The 25,612-nt window shown below is 44.5% G+C and overlaps 1 long non-coding RNA gene and 1 pseudogene across 1 annotated transcript; both read left to right on the top strand.

The window, feature by feature from the left end:
* The first annotated feature begins 4,358 nt into the window (after positions 1-4,358).
* On the top strand, positions 4,359-17,391 carry LOC117093895. Its single transcript, XR_004441292.1, has 2 exons — positions 4,359-4,401; positions 17,237-17,391. It is a non-coding gene; the product is annotated as an uncharacterized LOC117093895 (long non-coding RNA).
* Positions 15,491-16,453, top strand: LOC117093894 (annotated as a pseudogene).
* Positions 17,392-25,612: the final 8,221 nt, after the last annotated feature.

Genomic DNA, 25,612 nt, shown 5'->3' with positions numbered 1-25,612 from the left:
GGACCAGGTACAGTGGCTCACACCTGTAATCCCAGCACTTTGGGAGGTTGGGAGTTAAAGAACAGCCTGGCCAATATGGTGAAACCTCATCTCTACTAAAAATACAAAAATTAGCGAGGTGTGGTGGCAGGTGCCTGTAATCCCAGCTACTCAGGAGGCTGAGGCAGGAGAATTGCTAGAACCCAGGAGGCAGAGGTTGCAGTGAGTCGAGATCATGCCGCTGCACTCTAGCCTGAGAGACAGAGACTCTGTCTCAAAAAAAAAAAAAAAAAAAGTATTTAGATACAAAAATTAGCTGGGTGTGATGGTACATTCTTGTAATCCCAGCTACTTGGGAGGCTGAGGTTAGAGGATTGCTTGAACCCGGGAGGCAGAGGTTGCAGTGAGCCAAGACTGCGCCACTGTACTCCAGCCTGGGTAACAGAGTGAGACTCCATCTCAAAAAAAAAGAAAGAAAGAAAATGGTATTTAGAGACCATAGTTTGGGCAAAGAGGGGTTAACTGCTACAGTGTTAGAACATATATCATCTTAAGAAGAGTCTGGGCTGGGCACCGTGACTCACGCCTATAATCCCAGCACTTTGGGAGGCCAAGGCAGGTGGATCACAAGGTCAGGACATCAAGACCATCCTGGCTAACATGGTGAAACTCTGTCTCTACTGAAAATACCAAAAATTAGCCGGGTGTGGTGGTAGGCACCTGTAGTCCCAGCTACTTGGGAGGCTGAGACAGGAGAGTGGTGTTAACCTGGGAGGCGGAGGTTGCAGTGAGCCGAGATTGCCCCAGTGCACTCTAGCCTGGGCGACAGAGCGAAACTCTGTATCAAAGGAAGAAAAAAAAAAAGAAGACTCTGAGTTGTTAATACAATTTGGATAATAGAACTATTTTCCTTGGAAGATTATGTTAAAGACTAGAGAATGGACACTTTCCAATTAAGCAATCTGTTTCACAAAGAAATAGCCAGAATATATTAATCAGAAATTCTGTCTTTTTTTTTTTTTTTTTTTTTTGAGATGGAGTTTTGCTCTTGTTGCCTAGGCTGGAGTGTATTGGCACAATCTCTGCTCACTGCAACCTCTGCCTCCTGGGTTCAAGCAATTCTCCTGTCTCAGCCTCCTGAGTAGCTGGGATTATAGGTGCCTGCCACCACACGAGGCTAATTTTTGGTATTTTTAATAGAGACAGGATTTTACCATATTGGCCAGGATCGTCTCGAAGTCCTGACCTCAGGTGATCCACCCACCTTGGCCTCCCAAAGTGCTGGGATTACAGGTGTGAGCCACCATGCCTGGCTATTTCTTCTTGTTCGTTTTGAGACAGAGTCTCACTCTGTCACCCAGGCTGGAGTGCAGTAGCATGATCTTGGCTCATAGAAACTTCTGTCTCCTTGGTTCAAGGGGTTCTCCTGCCTTAGCTTCCCAAGTACCTGGGATTATAGGCATGTGCCACCATGTCTAGCTAATTTTTTAATATTTAGTAGAGACAGGGTTTTGCCATGTTGCCCAGACTGGTCTCGAACTCTTGACCTCAAATGATCCACCTACTTTGGCCTCCCAAAGTGCTGGGATTACAGGCATGAGCCACCATGCCCGGCCATGCTTTTTATTTCTTCTTAAAAATAATAGTGGCCAGGTGCAGTGGCTCACGCCTGTAATCCCAGCACTTTGGGAGGCCAAGAAGGACAGATCACGAGGTCAGGAAATCGAGACCATCCTGGCTAACATGGTGAAACCCCGTCTCTACTAAAAAATACAAAAAACAAGCCAGGTGAGGTGGCGGGCGCCTGTAGTCCCAGCTGCTCAGGAGGCTGAGGCAGGAGAATGGCGTAAACCCAGGAGGCAGAGCTTGCAGTGAGCTGAGATCCAGCCACTGCACTCCAGCCTGGGCGACAGAGTGGGAAAAAAAGAAAAATAAAATAAATAATAACAATAGTTTGAGCTGGAAATGAGAGTTAAGAAAGAAAGACAATTTAATTTAAAAGCCTGCTTTGGCTGGGCATGGTGGCTCACATCTGTAATCCCAGAACTCTTGGAGGCTTAGCCAGGCAGATCACCTGAGGTCAGGATTTCGAGACCAGCCTGGCAAACATGATGAAATGCCATCTCTACTAAAAATACACACACATACACACACACACACACACACACACATACAAATTAACTGGGTGTGGTGGTGCGCACCTGTAGTCCCAGCTACTCTTGAGGATGAGGCATGAGAATCGCTTTAACCTGGAAGGTGGAGGTTGCAGTGAGCCGAGATTGTGCCACTGCATTCCAGCCTGGGCGACAGAGCGAGATGCCATCTCAAAAAAAAAAATAAAGTAAAATAAAAAATAAAAGACTGCTTTTAGGTTTGTACAAAAAAAAATGATGTAGAATTATCAGAGGCAAAAACAAAGCGGAAATTCTGATGCTAGCCAAATAAATGCAGGGGAGATAGAAAACAATTCAGTCATTCCTTTAGGAAGACAGTAAAGGAAGGAAACGAGAGTCAGCAAATTATATGCAGTAACTACTGCTTAGTTTTGTTGTTGTTATTGTTGTCGTTTGTTGTTTGGTTTTGTTTAGAGACGAGGCCTCACTCTCTTGCCCAGGCTGGAGAGTAGTGGCGCGATCACAGCTCACATATCCTCAAATTTCTAGGCTCAAGGGAGCCTCCCGCCTCAGCCTCCCGAGCAGTTGGGACTACAAGCACATGCCTCTGCACCACTATAATTTTTGTTTATTTTATTTTATTTTATTCTGAGACGGAGTCTCTCTCTGTTGCCCACGCTGGAGTACAGTGGCACGATTTCGGCTCACCACAACCTCCGCCTCCTGGGTTCAAGCGATTCGCCTGCCTCGGCCTCCCAAGTAGGTGGGTACCTGCTATCCCAGCTATTTGGGAGGCTGAGGCAGGAGAATCGCTTGAACCTAGGAAGCAGAAGTTGCGGTGAGCTGAGATCACTCCAGGGCACTCCAGCCTGGGCGACAGAGCGAGACTTCGTCTCAAAAAAAAAAAAAAAGGCCATTTTGCATCTAAAACGTGTTGATTTTTATCTTTACTTAATACTTACAGCTTTATTTTAGTAAAGAGGAGAGAAGTGAATGCTGGCTGGACATCTTGTGATCTGGATTATATTTCCTCTAGGGGTCAGTTTCAGGGCTTCCGGGAGCTGGGTTGAGTGAATCACACCCCAAACAGTATGTGTTTCCAGCTGGGTCTTTTTTTCACCGAGTACTTTCCAAAGATAATTAATTGTCTATTTCAAAGTCAGTAGTTCTCAACCCTGGCCACCCATTAGAATCACCTGAGGAGTTATAGAAACAATACCATGCCTGACCCCCAGAGATACCGACTAAATTCGTTTAGGGTAGGGCACACGCTTCTCACCGTCACAAAAATAAAATCCTTGAACGGGTGTGGTGGCTCATGCCTGTAATCCCAGCACTTTGGGAGGCCGAGGCGGGCAGATCATGAGGTCAGGAGTTCGAGACCAGCCTGGCCAATATGGTGAAATCCATCTCTATTAAATATACAAAATGTAGCCAGGCATGGTGGCACATGCCTATAGTGGCAGCTACTCCAGAGGCTGAGGCAGAAGAATTGCTTGAACCCAGGAGGCGGAGGTTGCAGTGGGCTGAGATTGTGCCACCGCACTCCAGCCTGGGCGACAGAGCAAGACTCTGTCTCAAAAAAAAAAAAAAATATATATATATATCCTCAAGTGTTTCTAATATGTATCTAGGGATGAGAACAACTGTTCTAAATAGAGTAAAAAACTTGAATGCTTTTGATAATTGGGCAAAAAAAAGTATATATAGAGGACTGTACATGCCAGCCTGTTTGATTATACACCCTACCAGCAAAATATATTAAGTACCTTCCAAATATATGTATATTTATTTTTTTTGGTTGCTTTTTGAGACAGGGTCTCATTCTGTTACCCAGACTCAAGTACAGTGCCTCGATCTTGGCTCACTGCAACCTCCACCTGCTGGGTTCAAGTGATTCTCGTGCCTCAGCCTCCCAAGTAGCTGGGATCACAGGTGCATGCCACTACGCTCTGCTCACCCTTTTTGTATTTTTAGTAGAGATAGGGTTTCACCATGTTGGCTGGGCTGGTCTTGAACTCCTGACCTCAAATGATCTGCCCTCCTTGGCCTCCCCAAGTGTTGGAATTATAGGCGTGAGCCACCACGCCCGGCCATGTATATTTATTTTTGTATAAATTATAAATAAACTATAAAATTAAAATATGGGGGCTGGATGCAGAGGCTCAGGGTGGGTGCGGTGGCCCATGCCTATAATCCCAGCACTTTGGGAGGCTGAGGCAGATGCATCACTTGAGCTCAGGAGTTGAGACCAGCCTGGCTAACATGGCAAAACCCTGTCTCTACTAAAAATACAAAAATTACCTGGGTGTGGTGGCATACACCTGTAATCCCAGCTACTCATGAGGCTGAGGCAAAAGAATTGCTTGAACCTGGAAGGCAGAGTTTGCAGTAAGCTGATATCATGCCATTGCACTCTAGTATGGGTGACAGACTGAGACTTTGTCTCAAAATAATAATAATAATAATAATAATATTAAAGTAAAATACGGGGCTGGGCATGGTGGTTCATGTTTCTCTTCCCAGCACTTCAGTAAGCTCAGGTGGTGGACTGCTTGAGTTCAGGATTTAGAGAGCATCCTGGTCAACATAGTGAAACCCCATCTCTATAAAAAATACAAAAATTAGCCTGGCATGGTGGCTCATGCGCTTGTGGTCCCAGCTACTCGGGAGGCTGAGGTGGGAGGATCACTGGGGCCGAGGAGGTAGAGGCTGCAGTGAGCCACGTTTGAGCCCTTGCACTCTAGCCTTGGTGACAGAGTGAGACCCTGTCTCAATAAAAAAAATGAAATTGCTTTAATATCTTGTGAAATAGTACTATGAAGATATTCTAAATACAGTTCCTTTCTACACTTGACTTTAATGGATATTATAGTTTAAAAAGATAACTCGAAAAAGATCCATGAATCCTTTCAGTCCTGACACTAAAAGATGTGAATAACTAACTGCTATTAGCTATCTACTGCTATGTAACAATAATACCACAAACATAATGGCCTAAAACAACACATCTTTAGTATCTCAGTGAGTCAGGAGTCCTACCTATCATGCCTTAACTTGGTCCTCTGCTTCAGGGTCTCATAAAGCTATAAACAGCTTGTCTGCCAGGGTTGCTAGCTCATCTGAGGCACGACTGGATACGGATTCACTTTCAATCATTTGTGGTTGTTGGCAGCATTGAGTTCCTTGCAGGCTGTGGGATTGAGGGCTCCTGTTTCTTGCTGGCTGTCAGCAGGAGGCTGCCCTCAGCTCTGCCAGGTGGCCCTATGGCAGCACATAACATGGCATCTTGCTTCTTCCAGGCCAGCAAAGGAGAGACAGAATCTCCTAGCAAGATGGTTAGAATTTTATGTAATATAATCACATACAGAGGACCATATACATTCAGTTACCTTTGCCGGGTTCTATTGGTTGGAAGAAAGTCAAAGGTCCCACCCACACTCAAAGGGAGGGAACCACATAAGGCAGTGAACACTGAGAGGCAGGGATCATGTAGACGACCCTAGGGTCTGTCCCAGACACTAGCTATAAAGACTTAAATACATAAATAATAGAGGAAAAAGGAAAAGCTATTTTTCATGGTAGCAGGCCAACTAACAAATGAAGAAATGATAGACAGAAAATCACTATTTTTCAACTATCATACCAATAAATAATTTAAATAAGAGTTATCAATGGATGCTTAAAACCATTGAATAAAAATAGGGCCAGGCATGGTGGCTCATGCCTGTAATCCCAGCAATTTGGGAGGCTGAGGCGGGCAGATCACCTGAGGTCAGGGGTTCAAGACCAATCTGGCCAACATGGTGAAACCCCGTCTTTACTAAAAATACAAAAATTAGCCAGGCATAGTGGCACCCGCCTGTAATCCCAGCTACTCAGGAGGCTTAGGCAAGAGAATCTCTTGAACCCAGGGGAGGTTGCTGTGAGCCAAGATCGGACCACTGCCCTCTAGGCTGGACAATAGAGAGAGACTCCGTCTCAATAAATAAATAAATAATAAATAATAAATAAATAAATAATAAAAATATATTGGAGAACAGATATTTACATACTCTGGAAGTATTCCCCCACATACTTTCTCTTCCGACTGCAATTTACCCTCTGATATAAAACATCTAAAAAACTGGACAGAATATTTGAGGAAACATTTTTCAAATGCTGGGAAACAGGGCACAAGAGGGTGATCCCTGACATAAGGGAAACAAATGAGGTGAGCCCTACGGTTGCCCCAGCTTACTGCGTGCAGAGAATTTCCTGGCCACAGTTCAATGAGCAAGAAAAACAGAGTTCAGCATTCTCCCTGAGTTGAGGAGAGAGAGCTGAGAATTTGAGAAGGCCAAGGTGGATCAAATTTTTAGGGCAAAGTACCAGAGAGGAGAGAGCAGCACACAGAAGAGAGAGCTGGACAGAGGGAGCACTCTGAGATCTGCAGAAGGTTCCCCTCCTGTGTTCTGCTGGATACCGATCATCAGTACAAGGGTGTGAGAAAACTATCCAAATCTTGGGAAAGCAGACAGGAAAAAATCCTATCTTCATATACGCCAGAAATAGTTAATATTCCCAAGAGGCAGAGTAGGTCATCAGGTAGAGTACTATGCTCAGTACTTACTCTTCAGTAGTACTTTAGTAGTGTAGCAAAATTAGCCAAAGACTAACTGCTGCACTGATTCCATTGAACAGAGCTTAAAAGCAAGTCTTGGCCGGGCGAGGTGGCTCAAGCCTGTAATCCCAGCACTTTGGAAGGCCGAGACGAGCGGATTACGAGGTCAGGAGATCGAGACCATCCTGGATAACATGCTGAAACCCCGTCTCTACTAAAAAATACAAAAAACTAGCCGGGCGAGGTGGTGGGCGCCTGTAGTCCCAGCTACCCAGGAGGCTGAGGCAGGAGAATGGCGTAAACCCGGGAGGCGGAGCTTGCAGTGAGCCGAGATCTGGCCACCGCACTCCAGCCTGGGCGACAGAGCGAGACTCCATCTCAAAAAAAAAAGCAAGTCTTGGAGGATCAAACTGTTTCCTGGAACAAAGCTCAAGAATATTTACAGGAATATAAAAATATCTAGCACCTAACAATTGATAATGTAAGGCATCTAATACCCAAAACAATCAAACATGCAAAGAATATAACCTATAATGAGGAGAAACATCCATCAGTAGACAACAGATCCAGAAATGAAATGAATGATAGAAATAAGACAAGGACATTAAAATAATTTGTTCCAACTGCATTTCATATGTTTAAGGAAGTAGGCTGGGCACGGTGGCCCATGCCTGTAATCCCAGCACTTTGGGAGGCTGAGATGGGTGGATCACGACGTCAGGAGATCGAGACCATCCTGGCTAACATGGTGAAACCCCGTCTCTACTAAAAATGCAAAAAATTAGCCTGGCGGTGGGCGCCTGTAGTCCCAGCTACTTGGGAGGCTGAGACAGGAGAATGGCGTGAACCCGGGAGGCGGAGCTTGCAGTGAGCCGAGATCCGGCCACTGCACTCCAGCCTAGGCGACAGACGGAGACTCTGTCTCAAAAAAAAAAAAAAAAAAGAAAAAGAAAGAAAGTAGAAGGAGCATATGCATGCTAAAGAGAAACCTGGAAGATATTTTGTAAATCCAAATAAAACTTCTAGAGGTAAAAAAAATGAAATTAAAAATATATTGAATGGGCCGGGCGCGGTGGCTCAAGCCTGTAATCCCAGCACTTTGGGAGGCCGAGACGGGCGGATCACGAGGTCAGGAGATCGAGACCATCCTGGCTAATACGGTGAAACCCTGTCTCTACTTAAAAAATACAAAAAACTAGCCGGGCGACGAGGCGGGCGCCTGTAGTCCCAGCTACTCGGGAGGCTGAGGCAGGAGAATGGCGTAAACCCGGGAGGCGGAGCTTGCAGTGAGCTGAGATCCAGCCACTGCACTCCAGCCTGGGTGGCAGAGCAAGACTCCGTCTCAAAAAAAAAAAAAAAAAAAATATTGAATGAGATTTACAGAAGATTAAATACTGCAGATCAGTTAACCTGAAGGCATAGCAATAGAAACTTTCCAAAATGAAACAGAGAGTAAAAAGGCTGGAAAAATAATGGCCACAGGCACAGTTGGAACCCACAAATATGGACTGAAATCTGTGTCAGTTCTCATTGTCTCCGACCTTGATGGCATGTGTATCCTGCAGAAGCCTTGAATATTATCAACCACTTGACCTAATTGACATTTATAGAACTCTATAACCAGTATCGGGAATAGATACTATTTTCTAGTACAGATACGATATTCACTAAGATAGATTATATTATTCTGGGCTTTTCAACAAGTAACAACGTAAAAGGATTCATATAAAAAATGTATTCTCTCAGCACAAATACGGCCCACTACAACCTCCATCTTCCAGATTCAGGTGATTTTTGTGCTTCAGGTTCTCAAGTAACTGGGATTACAGGCGCATGCCACCACGCCTGGCTAATTTTTGTATTTTTAGTAGACAGGGTTTTGCCATGTTGGCCACACTGGTCTTGAACTCCTGGCCTCAAGTGATCCACCCTCCTTGGGCTTCCCAAGTGCTGGGATTATAGGTATGAACTACCATGCCTGGCCATACACATAATATGAAATTTAACATTGTGACATTCAAATAAATTTATATATGGATGAAAGCCTATATATATATATATATATATATATATATAGTACCTGCTGAATACACATACAGGTTTTCATCCATAGTTCCTGGCTATTAACTTCCATAGCCCTTGTAACAGTATGCGGAATCTCTCTCTGACCCTCTCCCTTCACTTTTCACCTGCCGAGACTATAATCTGATTGTGGGTTTTAAGACTCTCATTTTAGAAAGCGTCCTGCCCCATACTCTGGAGGAAGGAATGCTTCACAGGGAGGCCAAGAAGAATCTAAACAGACAGGCCTTGCTAGGTTTAGATTATACTCTTTTTGTCCAATCACATTGCTACATGGTTGTCAACCACACCTATGTAATGAAGCCTCCATAAAAACCCAAAGGACAGGGTTCAGAGAGCTTTTGAATAGCTGGACACGTGGAGGCTCCTGAACAGTGGCGTGCCCAGGGAGGGCATGAAAGCTCTGTGCCCTTTCCCCCATACCTCACCCTATGCATCTCTTCCTTTATAATATCCTTTATAATAAACCAGTAAACACAAGTGTTTCCCTGAGTCCTGTGAGCTGCTTTAACAAATTAATTGAACCCAAAGAGGGAGATGTGGGAACCCTAACTTGAAGCCAGTTAGTCAGAAGTTCCAGAGGCCCAAACTTGTGACTAGGATCTGAAACAGGGAGCAGTTTTGGGGACTCCAGGTAGATAGTGTCAGAAAAGAATTGGAGAACACCCAGTTGGTGGCCAGTGAAGAGTTGATAGCTTGCTTGCTGGTGGGAGGAAACCCTCCCTCACACATTTGGTCACAGAAGTCTTCTGTGTTGATGGTGGTTGTGGTGTGAGAGCAGAAGAGTGTCTGGAAAATCCCCTACTATTTAACTAAGTAAGATGCTTCTAAGTGACACATGAAGCCGGGTGTGGTGTCTTATGCCTATAATTCAAGCACTTTGGGAGGCCGAAGTGGGAGTATCGCTTAAGGCCAGGAGTTCAAGACTAGCCTGAGAAATGTAGCAAGACTCCTGTCTCCATCAAAAAAAAAAGCAAAAAAAAAAAAAAAAAAGCCATGCATTGTGGCATGCACCTGTAGTCCTAGGTACTTCAGAGGCTGAGGCAGGAGGATCACTTGAGCCCAGAATTCAAGGTTACAGTGAGCTATGATCCTGCCAATGCACTCCAGTCTGGGTGAGGGAAAGAGAGATTGTCTCTAAGAAACAGAACAAAAAAAAAACAACAACAAGAAATTCTGATTCAAAGAGGAACTCAAAAAGGAAATTAGGCCAGAAGAAGTGGCTCATGCCTATAATCTTAACATTTTGGGAGGCCAAGGCAGGAGGATCACTTGAGACCAGGAGTTTAAGACCAGACTGGGCAACATAGCGAGACCCACCCCCCACAACCCCACCATTATAAATTTTCTTATTTTTTAAAAAATAAAAATAAAAATAAATGAACTGGGCATGATGGCACACACCTACAGTCCCAGTTACTCCAGAGGCTGAGGTGAGAGGATCGCTTGAGACCAGGAGTTCAAGGCTGCAGTGAGCTGTGATTGTGACACTGCACTGTAGCCTAGGTAACAGAGCAAGACCCTATCTTAAAAAAAAAAAAAAATAGAGAGAAATTGGAAAGTAATTTGGCCTTAAAGAAAATGAAAACAGGCCGGGTGCGGTGGCTCAAGCCTGTAATCCCAGCACTTTGGGAGGCCGAGACGGGCAGATCACAATGTCAGGAGATCGAGACCATCCTGGCTAACACGGTGAAACCCCGTCTCTACTAAAAAATACAAAAAACTAGCCGGGTGAGGTGGCGGGCGCCTGTAGTCTCAGCTACTCAGGAGGCTGAGGCAGGAGAATGGTGTAAACCCGGGAGGCGGAGCTTGCAGTGAGCTGAGATCTGGCCACTGTACTCCAGCCTGGGCGATAGAGCGAGACCCGTCTCAAAAAAAAAAAAAAAAAAGAAAGAAAAAAAAAGAAGAAAAGAAAATGTCAAGGCCGGGCGCGGTGGCTAGCCTGTAATCCCAGCACTTTGGGAGGCCGAGACGGTGGATCGCGAGGTCAGGAGATCGAGACCATCCTGGCTAACACGGCGAAACCCCGTCTCTACTAAAAAAAAAAAATAAAAACTAGCCGGGCGAGGTGGCGGGCGCCTGTAGTCCCAGCTACTCGGGAGGCTGAGGCAGGAGAATGGCGTAAACCCGGGAGGCGGAGCTTGCAGTGAGCTGAGATCCGCCACTGCACTCCAGCCTGGGCGACTGCGAGACTCCGTCTCAAAAAAAAAAAAAAAAAAAAAAAAAAAATGTGGCTGGGGCTGGGTGCGGTGGCTCATGCATGTAATCCCAGCACTTTGGGAGGCTGAGGCGGCAGATCACAAAGTCAGGAGATCAAGACCATCCTGGCTATCACGGTAAAACCCGTTTCTACTAAAAATACAAAAACAAAATTAGCTGTGCATGGTGGCGGTCGCCTGTAGTCCCAGCTACTCGGGAGGCTAAGGTGGGAGAATGGCATGAACCCAGGAGGTGGAACTTGCAGTGAGCCAAGATCGCACCACTGCACTCCAGCCTGGGCGACAGAGTAAGACTCCATCTCAAAAAAAAAAAAAAAAAAATCAATGACCTAAGCTTCCGCCTGAAGAAATTAGGAAAAGGGGCCAGGCATGCAGTGGCTCATGCCTATAATCCCAACACTTTGGGAGTCCAAGAGGTTTGAGACCAGCCTGGGCAATATACGAAGACCTTGCCTCTGTGAAAAATTTTTCTAAAAATTAGCCAGACATTGTGGCTCCTGCCTGTGGTCCCAGCTTTTTGGTATTTGGGAGGCTGATGGAGGAGAATCGCTTGAGCCCAGAAGTGTCAAGCCTACAGTAAGGTATGATTACATTACTATGCTCCAGCCTGGGTAACAGAGGGAGACTCTGTCTCAAAAAGCAAAGAAAAAAAAAGAGAGAGAGAGAGAGACAGAGAAGACATCTCTACAATATCCCATAGACATCACAACCATAATGAGGGAATAACATGAAGAACTTTATGTCAAAAAATTCGCCAACTTAGATGAAATGCATACATCTTTTGAAATACATAAACTACCAAGGCTCACTTAATAAGAAACATATAGCCTGGATAGTCATGTATCTATTAAAGAACACCAACATTTGGTTAAAAACCCTCCCATGAAGGAAATGCCCATCCAAAATGTCTTCACTGATTAATTCTACCAAACATTTAAGGAAGAAATAATAGTAATTCACAAACAATACACGAAGTATTCCAAAAAGTTAAGGAAGAAATACATCTTAACTCCATCTATGAGACCAGCATTACACTGATGTTATGCTCATATCGGAAAGTTATTAAAACAATGTCTCTTATAGCAGTTTTTGTTTTGTCAAACCAGTATCCCATTAAAGTTCATTCATTGGGTTTAGTTTTACCTCATTAGTATTTTTGTTTTTGTTTATGTGGTGTCTCACTCTGTCATCCAGGCTGGAGTGCTGTGGTGCAATGTGGCTCACTGCAACCTCTGCCCCACAGGCTTAAACAATTCTCGTGCCTCGGCCTCCTGAGTAGCTGGGATTATAGGCCTAAGCTATCATGCCCGGCTAATTTTTGTATTTTTAGTGGAGGCAGGGTTTCACCATGATGGCCAGGCTGGCCTTGAACTCCTGGCCTCAAGTGATACACCAGCTTCGGCCTCCCAAAGTTCTGGGATTAGAGGCATGAGCCACCATGCTCGGCCATTTTTTTTTTTTTTTTTAGACATAGTCTCCTTTGTCGCCCAGGCTGGAGTGCAGTGGCACGATATCGGCTCACTGCAATCTCTGCAGGGCTCAAGCGAGTCTCCTGCCTCAGCCTGCTGAGTCCTAGCATGGGATTTTGCCTTGTTGGTCAGGCTGGTCTCGAACTCCTGACCTTAGGTGATCTGTCCACCTCGGCCTCCCAAAGTGCTGGAATTACAGGTGTGAGCCACCTTGCCTGGGCATATTAGTGTATTTTAATCGAGAACAGTTCTACCTTTTATTTTATCTCATGATGTCAATTCTTTGAGGACAGATTACATCAGTTATCTTGTGAATGTCCTATATTCTCAATTTGTCTTATTTGTTTTTTAGTGATATAATTTACCTGTTCTTTGTGTTTTCTGTAAATTAGAAGTTTGGTCTAAAAGTTTGATTAAATTCAATTAAACAGACTGGGTACAGTGACCCTCACCAGTAATCCCAGCTCTTTGGGAGGCCAAAGCTGGAAGATGGCTTGGGGCCAGGAGTTTGACATCACAGTGAACTATGATCACTCACTGCACTCAAGCCTGTCTAAAATAACTAACTAACTAAATAACTAAATTCAATTAAGCATTTAGGCAGGAATATTTAATAGGTTTTGCTGTGCACTTCATACTGTATCATATCACGAGGCACATGATGTTATGTTTTCCATGAACAGCAATGCTACATTTGATCACTTGATTTCAATAGCAAACCCCAGATCTCTAAATTGTAAAGATTTGTGGTTTATTTTTTCGAGAGTTTTTTTTTTTTTTTTTTTTTGATACTGAGTTTCACTCTTGTTGCCCAGGCTGGAGTGCAATGGTGCAATCTCAGCTCACCGCAACCTCTGCCTCCCAGGTTCAAGCCATTCTCCTGCCTCAGCCTCCCGAGTAGCTGGGATTACAGGCATGTGCCACCATGCCCAGCTAATTTTCTATTTTTAATAGAGATGTGGTTTCTTCATGTTGATAAGGCTGGTGTTGAACTCCCAACCTCAGGTGATCTGCCAGCCTTGGCCTCCCAAAGTGCTGGGATTACAGTCGTGAGCCACCACGCCCAGGTGTTTTTGTTTTGTTTTGTTTTGTTTTTGAGATGGAGTTTCACTCTTGTTGCCCAGGCTGGAGTGTAATGGTGGGATCTCTGCTCACTACAACATCCGCCTCCTGGGTTCAAGTGATTCTCCTACCTCAGCCTGCAGAGTAGCTGGGATTACAGGTGCCCATCACCACAGTTGGCTAATTTTTTGTATTTTTAGTAGAGATGGGGTTTCACTATGTTGGCCAAGCTGGTCTCGAATTCCTGACCTCAGGTGATCCACCTGCCTCTGGGATTACAGGCATGAGCCATCAAGCCTGGCTTGCTTTAATACTTTATAGCTGTGTAAACTAATGCTCTTTGCTGCCCATCAAGCTTTTCTATCCCACTTGTTTGGATAATAACTTGCTCCTCTTTGTCATAGGACACATAACTCAGCCACGTCTGTCATAGTATTTCATAGTATTTCATCTCCACGGTGCAGTAATTGGTCCACAGGGGACATGTAACCCAAGAAGAGCTAATTAGAATCCTTTATTGGCTTAATCTATATTCTGTGAGAGAGAATCCCTCTCCTTTTTCATTGCGGGATTTTGTCTGAGATAATGTAAGCCTGGGGCTGCTGGCCGTCTTTCCTACAGTGGAGAGAAACCAAGTGAATGAGAGAGTATTGAATAAGACAGATGCCTAGTACTTAGTAGGCACTTAGAAAATGTTAGATTCCTTTCACCATAAGCCTTGTAAATTCAGGGCTCAGTTAAAAATCTTACTGTTCTTGTCCAGGCACAGTGGCTCACACCTGTAATCCCAGTGTTTTGGGAGGCTGAGGCGGGTGGATCAGCTGAGGCCAGGAGTTCAAAACCAGCCTGGCCAACATGGCAAAACCCTGTCTTTACTAAAAATACAAAAATTAGCCAGACGTGGTGGCACATGCCCATAGTCCCCAGCTACTCGGGAGGCTGAAGCACTAGAATCAGTTGAACCCGGGAAGCAGAGGTTGTAGTGAGCTGAGATTTTGCCACTGCACTCCAGCCTGGGCAATAGAGTGAGATTCTGTCTCAAAAACAAAACAAAACAAAACAAACTTACTGCTCTTGTTCTTTAGCTTTGTGGATGACAAATGGTTCTTTCTGAACCTTTATTCTACCTATAGCCTTTATTTTTTATTTTCCTCAGTGAGGGAGCTAATCTAAGAGGATCTGACCAAATATTAGCAGAGTAAATGTGGAGAGGAATTTAATAGTACTGAAGACACAGAGAAAAACAAGGTTTAGTCCCTGTCCTCAAGCAGTTGGCCCTTTTTTTTTTTTTTTTTTTTGAGATGGAGTCTTGCTCTGTCTCCCAGGATGGAGTGCAATGGTGCAATCTCAGCTCACTGCAACCTCCACCTCCTGTGTTCAAGCGATTCTCCTGCCTCAGCCTCCCGAGTAGCTGGGATTACAGGCGTCTGCCACCGTGCCCAGCTAATTTTTTTGTATTTTTAGTAGAGACGGGTTTCGCCAGGTTGGTCACGCTGGTCTCGAACTCCTGACATCAGGTGATCCACCCGCTTCGGCCTCCCAAAGTGCTGGGATTACAGGCGTGAGCCACTGCACCCAGCTGGAGTTAGTACTTTAAGGGGAGACAGACAGTGACAACACCATACACAAAATGCAGTGATTGAATTGTGTATTAGAGTCTGTGGGTGGGGCAGGTGAAATCATGGAGAGATGCAGGGCAGGGAAATGAGACTTTGGTCCGCATAATTGCATGCTCTATCCACAGCACTAGCCAAGAAAAGTTCTCCAGGCAGCTGATGCTTTGGTACCACATGTAAGTGCCCAGCTTCTGTTCTGCAATATAGACTGCTGCAGTGTTGACTCCTGCTAATGCGGACCTTTGAACTTTCTCTACAAATATTGTCTTTCCAGAAAACAGAGCCGGGAGACCTGTATAGCCCAAAGGCAGCTATGGCTCCCAGGGAGGAGAAGAGAACCAGAAGAACTGGTGGCAGGGCAGGGGAACCAGGCAGGAAACAGCAGTGGCTGCAGAACAGGTGTGGGCAGACTGGAACAAATGCAGACACTTGTTTCCCATCTTGCAAGATGGCGGGTGAAAAAGTTGAGAAGCCAGGTACTAAAGAGAAGCAAATCGAAGCCAAGAAGGCTGATGTTGGTGGCAATGTGAAAAAGGGTAACCTCAAGGCTAAAAAGCCCAAGAAGGGGCAGCCCCATTGCAGCCGCAGCCCTGTCCTTGTCAGAGGAATTGGCAGGTATTGCTGATCTGCCATGTATTCCAGAAAGGCTATGTACAAGAGGAAGTACTCAGCCACTAAATCTAAGGTTGAAAAGAAAAAGAAGGAGAAGGTTCTTGCAACTGTTACAAAACCAGTTGGTGGTGACAAGAATGGCGATACCCAGGTGGTTATACCTGGCAACATGCCCAGATATTATCCTACTGAAGACATGCCTCGAAAGCTGTTGAGCCATGGCAAAAAAATCGTTCCGTCAGCACGTGAGAAAACTGCGAGCCAGCATCACTCCTGGGACCAGTCTCATCATCCTCACTGGACGCCACAGGCGCAAGAGGGTGGTTTTCCTGAAGCAGCTGGCTAGTGGCCTGTTACTTGTGACTGGACCTCTGGTCCTCAATTGAGTTCCTCTACGAAGAACACACCAGAAATTTGTCATGGCCACCTCAACCAAAATTGGTATCGGCAATGTAAAAATCCCAAAACATCTTATTGATGCTTACTTCAAGAATAAGAAGCTGTGGAAGCCCAGACACCAGGAAGGTGAGATCTTTGGCACAGAAAAAGAGAAATATGAGATTACAGAGCAGCGCAAGGTTGATCAGAAAGCTGTGGAGTCACAAATTTTATCAAAAATCAAAACTATTCCTCAGCTCCAGGGCAATCTGTGTTTGCCCTGATGAATGGAATTCATCCTCACAAATCGGTGTTCTAAATGTCTTAAGAACCTAATTAAATAGCTGACTACAAAAAAAATAGATAAAAAAGAAAGATAGAAAGAAAGAAATGCAGACACTTGTACAACAGCTCCAGTGGCCCTATCCATTCATTTATACTCTCAGAAAGCCTGATTCCTCAGCCCTGTAGGGGAGAATCTTCACTGTCTTCACCAAGGAGATAGGAAGAAGCTACGTGTGGCTTTGCCCTGTCCGTGAGAAGCACCATCCACAAACATCTGAGAAAATGCTCACTATCACTAGTGATTTTTAAAAAATGTATATCAGAAAAACTATAAGATACTACTTTTTCCCATTCAAATTAGCAAAACGTCAAATGCTCCATATCCTCAGGGTTAGAAAGGTGCAGGCAAGCAGGAACTCCCAGATACCGCAGGTAAAAAATGTAGATCGGTCCTGGCTAATACAGTGAAACCCCGTCTCTACTAAAAGTATAAGAAATTAGCCGGGCGGTGGTGGCAGGCACCTGTAGTCCCAGCTACTCAGGAGGCTGAGGCGGGAGAATGGCATGAACCTGGGATGTGGAGCTTGCAGTGAACTGAGATCGCACCACTGCACTCTGCCTAAGTGACAGAGTGAGACTCCATCTCAAAAAAAAAAAAAAAACACTGTAGATTGGGGCTGGGCGCAGTGGTTCATATCTGTAATCCCAGCACTTTGGGAGGCTGAGGTGGGCGAATCACTTGAGGCCAGGAGTTCCAGACTAGCCTGGCCAGCATAGCAAAACCCCATCTCTCCTAAAAATACAAAAAATAGCTGAGCATGGGGGTGTACACCTGTAATCCCAGCTACATGGGGAGGCTGAGGCATGAGAATCACTTGAACCTGGAAGACGGAGATTGTAGTGAACCGAGGTCATGACATTGCACTCAAGCCTGGGCATCAGAGTGAGACTCTGTCTCAAAAAAATAAAAAAAAAAGTAGATTGGAAAGCAATTGGTCTTAAAATGCTCATATCATTTGACTTAATAATTTCACTTAATCTATCCATTCTAAGAAGAGAAATTGACACATGGAGGCTATAGTAGACATCTCTTGGGGTATCTTCCCAGCTCACAAATGATTCACACTTTTTTGAGAATAGTGGGACTGATTCACGTCACCACCTTTTTTATTCCAGCCTCAGAAGCAGAACCACTGTTGATTAGACTGGCGTAGACACCTGACCAAACTAGATCAATTATATTGTCTTTCTCACCTAGGAATTCTGGTTTAGTTTGGACTGATATGTAGAATGGAAGGAGTGTAAAAATTTAGGAACTATATCAGGGCTATTGTCCTCCAGATAGACTGAAAAACAGAGAAAGCCAGTCTGCAGAGAGAGGAGAATAGGGGCAGAGATGTGGAGAGAAGCAGAGATAAGAGATAGAGACAAAATATTCTCTGGAGCATTTCACCTACATTCTAGTCACTTTCTGTGTTCCTACTTCTGCATTCTGTAAAACACTTCAGTATCCTTATAGCAGCTTATATCTTTTCCTTAAGCTAGCTTGGGTGAGTTTTGATTATTTACATCCAAAAGTGTATCATACTTTACTGATAATAATGGGAATATTGAGTACATACTTATACATTATTTGCACAGTACATTATCAAACTGCCATTTAAAATGTTTTGGAGAACTACTAATGACATGTAAAGTTTGTGACACATGAAGAGTAAAAGTATTGAGATATACAATTCTGTGTGTGTAGAAAAAGTTTGCAGACACATGAAACTTCTAGCAATAATTACCCTGAGGTGAATTTTCATTTATTACTTTATATGCTTTGGGTTTATTTGAATTTATATATGGAACGTTGCTAATATAATTAAAGTTACATTAAAAGTATTTTCTTTCTTTTTTTTGAGATGGAGTCTCACTCTGTCACCCAGTGGTGCAATCTCGGCTCACTGCAACCTTCACCTTCCAGGTTCAAGCAATTCTTCTGCCTTAGCCTCCCTAGTAGCTGGGTCTACAGGTGCGCGCCACCACGCCTGGCTAATTTTTGTATTTTTAATAGAAACAAGGTTTCACCATATTGGCCAGGCTGGTCTCGAACTCCTGACCTCGTGATCCACCCGCCTCAGCCTCCCAAAGTGCTGGGATAATAGGCATGAGCCACCATGCCCAGCCAAAAGCATTTTCTATGTTGCTATATATCCTTTTTATTTGGTATCATTTTAATGGTTGCATAATGTTGCATTGTAACAGGATATCATAATTTATTAGGTCAGTACTTAACTATTAGTTTTTTTTTTTTAATTGTTGTTGTTGCTGTTTTTTGAGATGGAGTCTCGCTCTGTTGCCCAGGCTGCAGTGCAGTGGTGCAATCTCGGCTCACTGCAAGCTCCACCTCCCGGGTTCACGCCATTCTCCTGCCTCAGCCTTCTGAGTAGCTGGGACTACAGGCGCCCGCCACCTTGCCCGGCTACTTTTTGTATTTTTAGTAGAGACAGGGTTTCACCGTGTTAGCCAGGATGGTCTCGATCTCCTGACCTTGTGATCAGCCTGCCTCGGCCTCCCAAAGAGCTGGGATTACAGGCATGAGCCACCGTGCCCGGCCAACTATTAGTTTTTAAAAAATTTTTACTCTTGTAAGCAATGCTGTGAAAAACATCCTTAATGCATAAGGCTTTTTTCCCCACAGTTTGGATTATTTGCTTAGGATCTTTTCTCAGTGGTGAAATTATAGGGGTGGAACATTTCGGTTCACGAATAACTCTGGCCACAGTGCTTACTGTAAAGGCTCTGCCTATTTCCTTTGCCATCTGAAACACAGCTGAGCACCCAGGTCTAGCACATTGCCTCAGTAACCAGCCCACTTGCTAATCTAGTTAAGTTTTTTAAAATGACATACCTCCTCATTTTGATTTACATTTCTTTGGTCACTAGTAAATTAGAACATTTTTCATGTTTAACTCCTTTAATTTTTTTTTTTTTTTTTTTTGAGACGGAGTCTCGCTCTGTCGCCCAGACTGGAGTGCTGTGGCGCCATCTTGGCTCACTGCAAGCTCTGCCTCCCAGGTTCCCGCCATTCTCCTGCCTCAGTCTCCTGAATAGCTGGGACTGCAGGTGCCCGCCACCACGCCCGGCTAATTTTTTTGTATTTTTAGTAGAGACGGGGTTTCACCGTATTAGCCAAGATGGTCTCGATCTCCTGACCTTGTGATCCGCCCACCTCGGCCTCCCAAAGTGCTAGGATTACAGGCCTGAGCCATCGTGCCCGGCCTTTTTTTTTTTTTTTTGAGACAGACTCTTGCTCTGTCACCCAGACTGGAGGACAGTGGCATGATCTTGGCTCACTGCAACCTCCGCCTCCCAGGTTCAAGTTTTTCTGGTGCCTCAGCCTCCCAAGAAGCTGGGACTACAGGTGCGTGCCACCACGCCTGGCTAATTTTTTGTATTTTTAGTGGAGACCGGGTTTCGCCATGCTGACCAGGCTGGTCTTGAACTCCTGGCCTTAAGTGATCTGCCCACCTCAGCCTCCCAAAGTGCTGGAATTACAGGCGTGAGCCACTGTGCCCAGCGATTTCTTTAATTTCATCCTTTGTGAACTACCTATTCCCTGCCTTGTGCTCCTTCATTCATTGGAAGCTTTGTGGTTTATTTTTATTTTTTTTTTATTTTTTTTTTATGAGACGGAGGTTTGCACTGTCGCCCAGGCTGGAGTGCAATGGCGCAATCTTGGCTCACTGCAACCTCTGCCTCCCAGGTTCAAGCGATTCTCCTGCCTCAGCCTCCCGAGTAACTAACTGGGACTACTGGGGTGCACACCACCATGCCTGGTTAATTTTTTTGTATTTTTAGTAGTAAAGACGGGGTTTCACTATGTTGGCCAGGATGGTCACAAACTCCTGACCTCATGATCCGCCCACCTCAGCCTTCCGAAGTGTTAGGATTACAGGCATGAGCTACCACACCCGGCAGCTTTGTGATTTTTCATATTGACATGTATGGAATCTTTAGGAAATAAAGTTAGAATCTGGTGTTAAAATCTATGTGAAGTATGTAAAGAGAAGAATTGACAGCCAAAGTTACTGTTTATAATAATTCAGTTTGATTCCATCAGTAATTATTTTTTTTTTCCACAAGAAGCAAAATCCTTGATGTTGTTTTAACTTTTCCTTCTTTTTCACTACCCTGCTCCGAAACCAATCAGTCAACTATTGATTTCTCCCTAATTATTCTTTGAATCTGTCTTCTAACTCTGCTACCACCACTCTCATTCAGGTTTTGTAGTAAATATCTGTGGTTTTGTCTGTCAGGTATCTTCCTTCTGGTGGGCACTGCCTCTCCTCCCATTCTGTTCATGTGGTTCCTGCTGGAGATTGCATGTTCATATTTGACCTACCCTATCTGTCTATGGTTGATTGGTCTGCGGGCAGTCATGTGGCCCAAAGTGGGACAATGAGTTTCTTCTTACCTTTTTTTTTTTTTTGTGACGGAGTCTGGCTCTGTTGACCAGGCTGAAGTGCAGTGGCGTGATCTCGGCTCACTGCAAGCTCTGCCTCCTGGGTTCATGCCATTCTCCTGCCTCAGCCTCCCGAGTAGCTGGGACTACAGGCGTGTGCCACCATGCCCGGCTAATTTTTATGTATTTTTAGTAGAGACAGCGTTTCACCGTGTTAGCCAGGATGGTCTCGATGTCCTGACCTTGTGATCCGCCCGCCTTGGCCTCCCAAAGTGCTGGGATTACAGGCGTGAGCCACTGCGCCCGGCCTCTTCTTACCTTTTTATATTTAGGACCAGGAGACTGTGGTTAATCTCTCTTCAATGACTGTAGATACACAATGTAAAACAGAAACTGTTGTTGGCCATGGCCATATTTTCTTTCTTTCTTTCTTCTTTCTTTCTTTCTTTCTTCTTTCTTTCTTTCTTTCTTTTTTTTTTTTTTGAGATAGAGTCTTGCTCTGTCACGCAGGCCGGAGTGCAGTGGCACGATCTTTGCTCACTGAAACCTCTGCCTCGTGGGTTCAAGTGACCCTCCCACCTCAGTCTCCTGAGTAGCTGGGACTACAGGCATATGCCACCATGCCCGGCTAATTTTTGTATTTTTAGTAAAGATAGGATTTCACCATGTTGGCCAGACTGGTCTCAAACTCCTGACCTTGTGATCTGCCCACCTCAGCCTCCCAAAGTGCTGGGATTACAGGCATGAACTACCACGTCCAGTCAGCCATGTTCATATTTTCTGCCATGTGAATCAAGGAGTAAAGAAAGCCAGACAAGTGCAAGAAAAGAAAATGAATCCAATATGCAAAGGACAGTAATGGGATTTGGTTTGTATAATCTGAGTTACTGTAGGATTTTTCCAACAAATTCTCTGTATCAGTTAGGGATGTGTTTGGCTGCAAGTAATAAACATGGCTTACCCATACAGGAGTTAATTGTCTTCCCATCAGTAGATGGGCTGGGCACAGTGGCTCATGCATGTAGTCCTAGCACTTTGGGAGGTGGAGGCCAGTGGATCACTTGAGGTCAGGAGTTCAACACCAGCCTGGCCAACATGGTGAAACTCTGTCTCTACTAAAATACAACAATTAGTCAAGCATGGTGGTGGGCGTCTGTAATCCCAGCTATTAAGGAGGCTGAGGAAGGAGAACTGCTTGAACCCAGGAGACAGAGGTTGCAGTGAGCCAAGATCACACCACTCACCACTGTATTCCATCCTGGGTAACAGAGTGAGGCTCTGTCTTAAGGAAAAAAAAAAAAAAAAAAAAAAAGATGCTTAGAGGTAGGCATTCCAGAGTTAGAGCAGTTGCTCCAGGTTATAGGACATCATAAAAGACACAGGCTTCTCTGTTTGCCTGCTCCACTATTCTTAGTGTGAGGCAAGATAGTGACTGTATATCCCAAGTGGAGTCTGCTTTCTTAGCAAGAAGAGAGGGAAAAGAAGAGGGACAAAGGGCCGAAAGAACAAGCACACCTCTGCAAGCCTAACTCTGAAAATTCCTGTGTTCTTCCAATGGCCAGAACTGGGTCATATAGTCACCCCTAAGTACAGGTTATCCCAACCTGCACTCTAGAAAGGTAAATATTTTAGCTACTACATATACTGCTGCCCCATACCAAATTGGGCTTTTCTTAGTATGCAATCAAGGAATGGATATTGCAGAGACAACTTGCAGGGTGCTCATGTTCACTTTTGCTTGTCTGGTTACGTTAGGTTTTGATCACTTGCAATCAAAAAGTTTTGACTAATACAGTCCTCCTCATCGCGCTTCTGGGTTACTGCATTGGCTTCCCCACTAGCCTCTCTGCCACCAATTTCCACCTTGCTCGGAATGACTATACAAGTGCAACCAGCCTTCTCAAGGCATGTCTCTGAGCCCGGCTACTCCATTACCTAATATGGAGGTCAGCAAATGTTTTCTGTAAATGGCCAGACAGTAAATATTTTAGGCTTCTATTTTTCTTTATTTCTTTTTTCTTTGTACTTTTTTAGAGACAGGGTCTCACTCTGTCAGCCAGGCTGAAGTGTGCAGTGGCACGATCATGGCTCACTGTAGCCTTGAACTCCTGGGCTCAAGTGATTCTCCCAGCTCAGCTTCTTGAGTAGTTAGGACTACTGGTGTAAGCCATCGTGCCTGGCTTGCTTTTTTTTTTTTTGTTTTGTAGAGACAGGGTCTCACTATGCTGCCCAGGTTGGTCTCAAACTCCTGACCACAAATGATCCACCTGCCTCGGCCTCCCAAAGTGTTGGGATTACAGGCGTGAGCCATGGAGCCCGGCCTCTTCTTGTCTTTTGATGGTTGATTGAATGGCATTAATTCCCATGGTTCATATACACTACTTAGATTAATTATCTCTGGGTGCAGTCAGAGAAACAGAAACAGAGTCTATGCCATACTGTCAAATAGAAGGAATTTTATACAGGAGGGTAGTTACAAATGGGTTGGAAGTGAAACAGGGAATGAGGAAGCAACTCAGAAATTAGCAACAGCAGGAAGCCTCTACCATCCCGAGGGCTGGAGAATCAGCGGAGGAGGTAGTGGTAACAGAGCCCATGAGCTGGGATCACTCAATGGGAACCGAAACCACTAAGGGAAGGACCACCCTGTGGAAGCAAGATAAGGAGGAAGAGACTCTGGTGAGACCAGAAAGACACAGTCAGTGTTGAAGATGCTGGCTGAAGCAGAAATCCTCCAATATCCGTCCCGTTAACCAAAAGTAACCAGGTGAGAGAACTTTAGAAATATAACTTGAGGGCCTGGCATGGTGACTCATGCCTGTAATCCCAGCACTTTGGGAGGCCAAGGCGGGCGGATCGCCTGAGGTCAGGAGATCAAGACCAGCCTGACGAACATGGTAGAACCCCATCTCTACTAAAAATACAAAAATTAGCCGGACACGGTGGCGGGCACCTGTAGTTCCAGCTACTTGGGAGGTTGAGGCAGGAGAATCACTTGAACCTGGGAGGCGGAGGTTGCAGTGAGCCAAGATGGCACCACTATGCTCCAGCCTGGGCAACAGAGTGAGACTCCATCTCAAAAAAAAGAAGAAAGAAGGAAAGAAATAAGGCCAGGAGCGGTATCGCATGCCTATAATTCCAGTACTTTGGGAGGCCAAGGTGGGTGAATCACCTGAGGTCAGGAGATCGAGACCAGCCTGACCAACATAGTGAAACCCCATCTCTACTAAAAATACAAATTACCTGGGCATGGTGGTACATGCCTATAATCCCAGCTACTTGGGACACTGAGGCAGGAAAATCGCTTGAACCAGGGAGGCAGAGGTTGCAGTGAGCGAAGATTGTACCATTGGACTCCAGCCTAGGCAATAAGAGTGAAACTCCGTATCAAAAACAAAAACAAAACAAACAAACAAACAAAAACGAAAGAAATATAACTTGTGGCCGGGCACGGTGGCTCATGCCTGTAATCCCAGAACTTTGGGAGGCCAAGGCAGGAGGATCGTGAGATCAGGAGTTTGAGACCAGCCTGACCAACATGTCAAAAATCCATCTCTACTAAAAATAAAAAAATTAGCCAGATGTCGGGTCACACACCTGTAATCCCAGCTACTCAGGAGGCTGAGGCAAGAGACTCGCTTGAACCTGGGAAGTGGAGGTTACAGTGAGCCAAGATCGCGCCACTGCACTCCAGCCTGGGTGACAGAGTGAGACTCCATATAAAAAAAAAATATATATATATATATACACATTTATATTTATATATATATAAAACTTACACGAGCCAGTCCTCTGCAGCACAGAGCAGTGTAGAGGAAGGACAAGAAATGGTTGTGAGACAAGCATAATTAATAATGACTGAAGTTTTCAAAGATGTTCCCAAGTCTATCAGGATTTTTAAAAATCTAACCTCAAAATTATAAAACTTTAAAAACAGAAATAGAAGTGTCAGGGCCATGTGAGTTTTCTTATCTTATTATCCATTGATGGCTAAAATAGAAGCAGCATTTTAATTTGTTTCATTTTTACACCATGGTTTTGTGTTTTTCTGGACATTCTTTTTTTAAAATTATTTTATTGTTTTTTAGAGACAGGGTCTAACTCTGTTGCCCAGGCTCGAGTGCAGTGACATGATCATAAATCACTGCAGCCTCGAACTCCTGGGGTTAAGGGATTCTCCTGCTTCAACCTCCCAAGTAGCTAGGACTATAGGTATGTGCCACCATACCTGGCTAATTTTTAAATTTTTTGTAGAGACAGGATTTCACTATGTTGCCCAGGCTGGTCTATGAACTCCTGGCCTCAATTGTTCCTCCTGCCTAGTCCTCCCAAAGTGCTGTGATTATAGGCATGAGCCACTGCGCCAGCTTGGTAATTCTAATAGCCATTCTTTTTATCTTGTTAGAAGCTACTGTCTTTGTTGCCATATCAATAAAATCTTTCATCTTCACAAACATACTACCATTTAATTGGCATTTGTTCCATTTTAACTCTTTAAAACATTTAGAAAGGGTTTTTTGCTTTTATTAATTTTCACTGACATAATAATTATATATATTTACTGGTTACAGTGTGATATTTCAATACATGTATACAACGTGTAATGATCAAATCAGTATAATTGACATATCCATCACCTCAAACATTTGTCATTTCTTTGTGTTGGGAACATTCAAAATCTGCTCTTCTAGCTATTTGAAAATACTCAATAAATTGTTGGTAATTATAGTCATCCCATAGTGC

The sequence above is a fragment of the Trachypithecus francoisi genome, unplaced genomic scaffold (assembly GCF_009764315.1).
Source record: "Trachypithecus francoisi isolate TF-2019V2 unplaced genomic scaffold, Tfra_2.0 Lachesis_group12, whole genome shotgun sequence".
Taxonomy (NCBI): domain Eukaryota; kingdom Metazoa; phylum Chordata; class Mammalia; order Primates; family Cercopithecidae; genus Trachypithecus; species Trachypithecus francoisi.
Note: the sequence above shows the minus strand (reverse complement) of the source record. Positions and strands in the feature narration are given on the sequence as shown.